This window comes from Drosophila innubila, chromosome X (genome assembly GCF_004354385.1).
Source record: "Drosophila innubila isolate TH190305 chromosome X, UK_Dinn_1.0, whole genome shotgun sequence".
In the NCBI taxonomy this organism is placed as follows: Eukaryota; Metazoa; Arthropoda; class Insecta; order Diptera; family Drosophilidae; genus Drosophila; species Drosophila innubila.
The window spans coordinates 18,165,698-18,172,725 of record NC_047626.1 but is presented as its reverse complement, the minus strand read 5'-3'; the positions used below and the strand labels follow the sequence as shown (position 1 = coordinate 18,172,725).

Sequence of the window (7,028 nt, the reverse complement as noted above, 5' to 3'; positions counted from 1 at the left end):
AACTAAAGGAAAACAAAAAGCTGCAGAGCTCAAGAATTGTAGTGTATTATAGAACTGGAGAACTGGTAGGGTATAGCTAAAAGCATAACAATGTCCCATTTTTCTTTGACTATTACAATCCCAATCCCTATTATCGCTATCTCTTGACTTTGTCCTGTTGATAGCCTTTTCACGCAGCGCCATTCGACACATGGCATTAATTGCAATATAAATAAAAAGCCCATAATGATCAAAGTTAATGAACAAATAAATGCGGCGACGTTATTAAAAATATTATTTTAAATATAAGTTTGAACTGTAAATACCTGCACTTTATTGTCAATTAATATACAAAGCTTTCCAGCAATAAATCAAATTAAAGAGGCAACAAATTTTGTATAATAAGTTCCTGGTATTACACTTTGACATACTCCACACTGATTGCAAAATATTATCAACAGTTCCAAAGAAAATTTAGTACAAAGAAAATTTTTTCCAATAGAATTTTACTTCAGATTTTCTTTTTTATGACTTGAATTTTTAAGATTTCTAAGAGCAGGAAGCCTGAGTCGCTTATAATAAGTGACAAGTTTCTTTACTGAAGAATTCTCTTTTGAGAGCTTCTAAAAGTTATTTTTGCTTGCACGAACTAAAACAGAAATTTAAAAAAAATGTTATTTTAAATGTTATACAATCAATAAGAATGTAATTAATTCATTTAAAAGTTTATTTAAAATATTTTTTTTCGATTAAAAACGATTTTGTGAGCAAATCTTTTGTTTAAGTGGTAAAAACTTTATTATCTTTGTCATAAATAATTAATTTATCACTCTAACTATATTTATTTTAGCATTAGTTTAGTTTGGTTTAATTTAATTTTATCTGAAATTTTAAAACCGTTACTATCACAACTTGATGCAGCTTCTTGGTGTTCCTAGTTAAATTTGCAGTTATGTTAAAAGTCGCAACACACCTGGATTTGTAAATTTTAATTACTTTGCCACTTTTGGTGGCAGCTTATGTGGCTTTGCGTTAAATATTAAATCGAAATTCATATGTCTTAAGCGACCACAGCAAACACACGCTCGGAAGTGTGTAGGTGCACAGTTACAACAAACACGTGCAACACACACTCTCACGAGTAACCGCACATTTGGCACGCAGTCAACCGTTGGCCGCAAAGTATGCTACACGCATTGCAACTACAACAAACTCCCCCAAGACTCCCAAAAGACCGACAGTTGGAGAGACGGGCAGACGGAAAGACGCAAGAGGCGGACAGACATGTAAGTTAAGCAAAAGTTGGCAAACAAATTAAATAACTATTTGGCAACTTACCGTTCTACATACGAGTAATATTAAGAGCAAGAGCAGATAGCAAATAATTACCTCCCTTTCTTTTGTTCTCCTTCTGTATATCTCTCTTATCTCAGTCAACAAAGTCACATTCGTTTGTGAAAAACGCATTTGATTTAAATAAAATAGGAGATTTGTATTCGTATATTAGAACTTGTGGATTCAAATTTTTCAAATTAATAATTATAAATAAAAAAGATTTTTCTCAACTTAAGAGGTGATCTGTAAAAGAAAATTTATTATATATTTAAAGGACTTTAATCAATCTAACTTATAATTTAAAAGCCATAAGAAAGTTGAAATGGTTCCAAAAACAGGTTATATTTAATAGTAAATTTATTTCCATTCCTACTTATGCTAATGACTTATTAGCTAACCCTCGTATATACTATTAACTATGGAAGAAGCAGATATTTCAGTATATAGTCAGACAATCGACTGTTGCTTTTGGCAATGGCCATGGCATAAACCCGACATACGAATAAATGGAAATTTGTGTGTGTGTTAATGAGTTTTCGCTTTGATTGACCCTTAATTGTGATCTAATGAGGTTTGCGCCTTTCATATGATTGATTTGCAACTCGATTTGGTCATGTTGCTGTTACTGATGTTTCTGTTTTACCTGTTGCTGAAGTTGTTATGATTGCTCTTGCTGTCGCTATTATTAATTCGATCACATTGCATTGTTGTATTTGGGTCATTAAGGCCAAGTTATTGGAAATGAAGCAGCAGCCTTACAATATGCAACAATCTTTGCAATTCACCGCAAACGTGACAATTTATCGTCTTTTATTCACCTTTTTTCTACTGTTGACGTTGCTTTCACTGTCATTGTTTATTAAATTTATACCCTGTGTCAGCGTTGTGCTAACTTTGTGCAAAAGTATGGAGAGTTTAGATGAATACGGGACATAGCCTATAGAAACGTTATTGGTTTATTTTTTATCTGTATTAAAAACCAAGTTCGTCTGTCTTTTTTAATTAGCAATATAAATATTCCAGTGTCTATGTGAATATATTTATGTGTACTCTTATATATTAATTACATAATTTTCAGAAAAGGCTACTGCAGGGTATCATACGGTCGTGTGCGCTTAGTTGTACAATTTCGTACTTGTTTTATTTTCTTTATTTCTTCTCTTTTTTTCTGGACTTCCTTCTGATGTTTTTGTTCTTCGTTTTTGGCAGGAACATGCTGATGATAAATGTTGTACGAAAAGGTGATATTATAATTTAATTTTTCGCTGTTTTCTTTGACATTGCTTGCCTTTCTGTTGTTTCATTAAACGTTTATTAATATTTATGCACGTTCGTGTTACTATGTAAGTATATTAACCGAACTCGTTGTTGCTGCAACTGTTGTTGTTAATCCTTTCGTTGTTTTACCAATAAATTTATGAAAATTTATGAAGTAATGTTATGTTTTGCATAATTACTGTTAATAACCAGCAAACTTTTAGTTAAAATGTATCTTAAATATCATGAAAAATGTATCTCTAAGTATTCGAACACTTAGAAAATAAATCATTAAATCAAAATAGCCTATCTGGTTTCAAATATCTAAATGTATCTGAGATTTAAAAATTTAACTATGTTCGACAGCGTTTGATTTGATGAAATAAATGTTTTTGATAAGATTTAAAAAATAAATGTAAAAAAAACTTTAATTGAAGAGTTCCAATAGATTTATAGAGCTATGTAAAAAATAAAAGCCACCTCTTTATATTCATATAACATATGACGAGAAGTGTATGAAACAAGGCTGCAAACCGATTCTGAACCGAACCTCGTAGAAGCGGTTCGGCTCGGGTTTTAAAGCAGCCTGAACCGGATCATGAACCGAACCTTTGAAGCTATTTACTTCGCGAGCCCAATCCTAAGTCAAACCACATTCCAAAATAAATTGTTCGGTTCGAAAAAAAATAGTTACATAAATTTTATGGTTTTTTAATATTACGCAATGATCTGAGACATCGGATTAAAATAAGTCATATTTAAATCTTCAAATTAATTTAAATTAAAATCAAAATTTTATTTCTTTAAAAAAATATATGTAATTAGTTCAAAATATAGAGAAAAATTTATAAAAATAAAAATATTTTTTTGTATGAAATTGAACCAAGGCTCAAATTCGCGAACCGAGCCGATGTCTTGCTCTATGGTTCGAACCGCCGAACGGAACCTTTAAATTTTTTTTTGGAGGTTTGCAGCTTTGGTATGAAATAAAATATTTATCAATAAGGATAAATATCCTTAACATGTATCAAGCAGGTGATACGAGAACTGACACTTTTTGTATCATTATACATAATGGACAGATAAATGTATTGAGTTTTATTTGAATGTGTGTCTGCAAAGTGTAGTTCATTGGTTGGATCGTTAGCGAGTCCTTTATAAGCGAGTATATGTAACTGAAAGAAGTTAGATAAGTGGCATTCAAAGTCCATTGGCATTGAGAAATGAATTTTATGCACGAACTGCGAATGCACATGTTATGCAAGGCAATCGAAATGCAAACAAGGAACTGGATCTGAAGCTGAAATTGGAGGAAGTGCAACAAAAATAGGTGAAAGACGCTGCAAAGCGGAACGTGATTCTCATTTCAAATTGATTTCCATTTACCAGATGGATCTGAGAATTTGTTTGTTGTTATTGCGATTGATTTGACTGAGCGCAGGATGGGGGGGTGGGGGGGAGTTGTAGAATTCGGATTGAAAGCAACAACTTGGAAAGTGAAGACCCGACGGATTTCGATTGCCAATTGGGGCAATTGCGTCGTCGCGACGCGTCGTCTGTCAGATTCAGATTAATATTTACTCAACGCCAATGCAGCGTATTGAGACGCGTAGTTTGTTGAATATATGGTATATATGTGTATATGTGTACGTACTTGTAGTTTCATTCAACGTGTTGTCTACACACTTTCCTTTTATCGCTCCTTAGCCTCAAATATAACCCCAGCCAGCCGAACTCATTTGAAATCAGTCCATCTCTGGCAAATGCTTACAATTCAAATAGGATTTGTATTTGTTTGCCTTTTGGCTGAGCTGCGTTTGCTTTACCTGGCATAAATTGCAGAAGAGAAACTCAACTAAAACCACCTGACATTGTATGACTCTGTGTGTGTGTGTGTGTGTGTGTGTGTGTATGTGTGTTAGTATTAGTTTGATAGCCTAGGTGTTTGAGTGTGTGTATAGAGATGTGTGTGTGTGTGTGTGCGGCATCCCAAAAGTGTTGGGCAAATATTCAGACCAGTTTGTTAGAACGCTAATTTGATGTGCTGCAAAAGTATCTTTCGGATACACAGCGTGCTTGCGGTCGCAACAACGACAACGTACGGCTGAGCATTAGTGATATCTGAGCAAATATTTGGGGCACACGCGGCGTATGAGTAATGTGTGCTGCATGCCATCACCTCAATGCCAGTTGACAATGATGAAGTGGGCGAATTTAAGCGGCTCCTAGATTGGGCCCATCCTAGTTCAAACGAGTATCATCTCATTGGGTTGTGGTACTAGCCATAAAGTCGCATTCTACGCTTTGATTATACGAAAAACTCGAAACTCGTGAGTTGCAAATTTATTTCGAGTGATTGAACTGCGTTTTATGGCCGAAAGAAACTCATATTCTACAGTAATTATATGTTATCCCAGTTGTAGCACAATTTATTAATTTAAAATTACTTTTCTAACTAAATGCCTTTTATTGAAGTATTGCTGATAGGGCTCTCCTTTAATGTCTATTCCAACATTATTGAGAATGATAAGACATGTGGCAGTTGGCAACAAAATAAGCACGATATATACAGGTAAATTAAGTATAGCTGCTAAGTGAAGGGGAGTAACAAAAAAACAAACAGGAAATTAATTTTGGACGGGGCACGTCGTGTTTCCAAACCATTCAATGAATGTCAGCCCCCTCCACTGTAGAATAACAATGGCAAATGAAACTGGCCTTGCCTCTGTTAGCCGTAAAATCAATTTGTTAACGCCCTTTTGGGGTTATCTCGGGAACCTTTGCCAATATATGGCTGTCAATTAATCGACGACTGCGTGGACTAACCTTTGGCAGGCTAATGTAAATGAAGCTGATTGAATCGAATTACCTTAAAGTTTTAAAGGCAATTATTATAAAGTTGAACAATAAATGCAGAGTGTCAAAAAGCTGTTAAATCCTTACGTCCTTCGAGTAGGGCTACTAGGAGGAATATGCGAAATTTAATGAAAGCCATCGGCCAAAGGACGAAACTCGAAGGACACGCCAAGTACACAGCGAAAAACTGCCGAGCTGCTGGCAGTGAAGCGAAGCCACTTGGAATGCAAATGCATTCGACCAGGTTGCCACTCAAGGACCTTTTTGCCAGTGGTCAGGTGCAAAGCGAAGCACAACCATAACAACAACAGCTACAACCACAACAACAGCGATAACAACAACATTTGTTTGCTATTTATGAAGGGGAAAAACAGAGTTACTTTATGGCGGCTTGTCAGAATTTAATGAATTCTTTGTTTATGCATTTTCATTTATCTGGAATTACCGCGCACAGACATGAAACAGAAATGATTGCCCAGGCTCAGTTTTAGTTCGAGGCCCCATTTTACTCTTCACTTAGGCACCTCAAAAATTTTATAATAATATTGAAGCTTATTACCACAAGGTGAGCAATGTTATTGTCAGACTTGAAGCTGAAGGATGCCCAAGGTGTTGACTTAGGACTGGCAGAGCCATCGCAACCGCCTTATGTCAAGTGTTTTCCATAATTCCAACTAAGCCCTTTTTGCCACCTTTTGCAATCGAGTTGAACACAAGTATATTTAAGACGGCGCCCTCTTTTCGAAATGCCTTTTCACTCGACTGAACAAGCAGAAGTCCCTGTACTACCTTCCTCATTGAAATATGCCAAGTAATTATACAACATTAAATATTACAAAAATAAATTCAACAAAAAAGTCTTTAATGCTGAAAATGTGCTAACCTTGCAGAACTCGATATTTAATTATAGCTGGAAAACCACTAAAAGTTTTCGAATAGTTGGATTTGAATTAAATTTAATACAACACAATATTTATATTTATTCATTTAATTATTCATTGATAGTTTCAGCCCATAAAGGTGTTCTTCTAAAGATTTCAAAATAATTTAATATATTAAAATTTCTTTAATTGTTTACTTAACATCAAATGGGCTGTGTGGCCTAATGGATAGGGCGTCGGACTTCGGATCCGACGATTGCGGGTTCGAGTCCCGTCACAGTCAGCTGTTCTTTAATTTTTTTTTTATCACATTTAACAGTTTTAGGAAGAGTTTCCAATTATAATGAAAGGTATGTTTTAAAAAACTTTTTGAAATATCCACAATTACCACAGTTAAAACTAGACATTTTTCGATGATATCGATAAATATTTATGCGCATTATTTGTTTATATTTTCCAACACTCTTCTTTGTATTAACAACAACACTGTAATACATACTTGCAACATATTTTGCTGAGTCAATTAACGATCCGTCCCCTCTACGCATAAAGTGCTGCGTTGCATAATCGTGGACTTAAGAGGAATTTGGACTTAATGTACTTGGCTGTCCTTTAAGCTTTGTATGATTATTGCAATTAAATAAACCAAAGAAGAACACACAAGATGCCCATGGAATGATACATGCTGAAGTTTGCGAATCACAACACACAAACTTTTTG

The 7,028-nt window shown here is 34.6% G+C and overlaps 1 non-coding gene across 1 annotated transcript; it reads left to right on the top strand.

Annotated features, from left to right (window-relative positions):
- The first annotated feature begins 6,518 nt into the window (after positions 1-6,518).
- Trnar-ucg lies at positions 6,519-6,591 on the top strand. The gene has a single exon. It is a non-coding gene; the product is annotated as a tRNA-Arg (tRNA).
- The last annotated feature ends 437 nt before the right edge of the window (positions 6,592-7,028 follow it).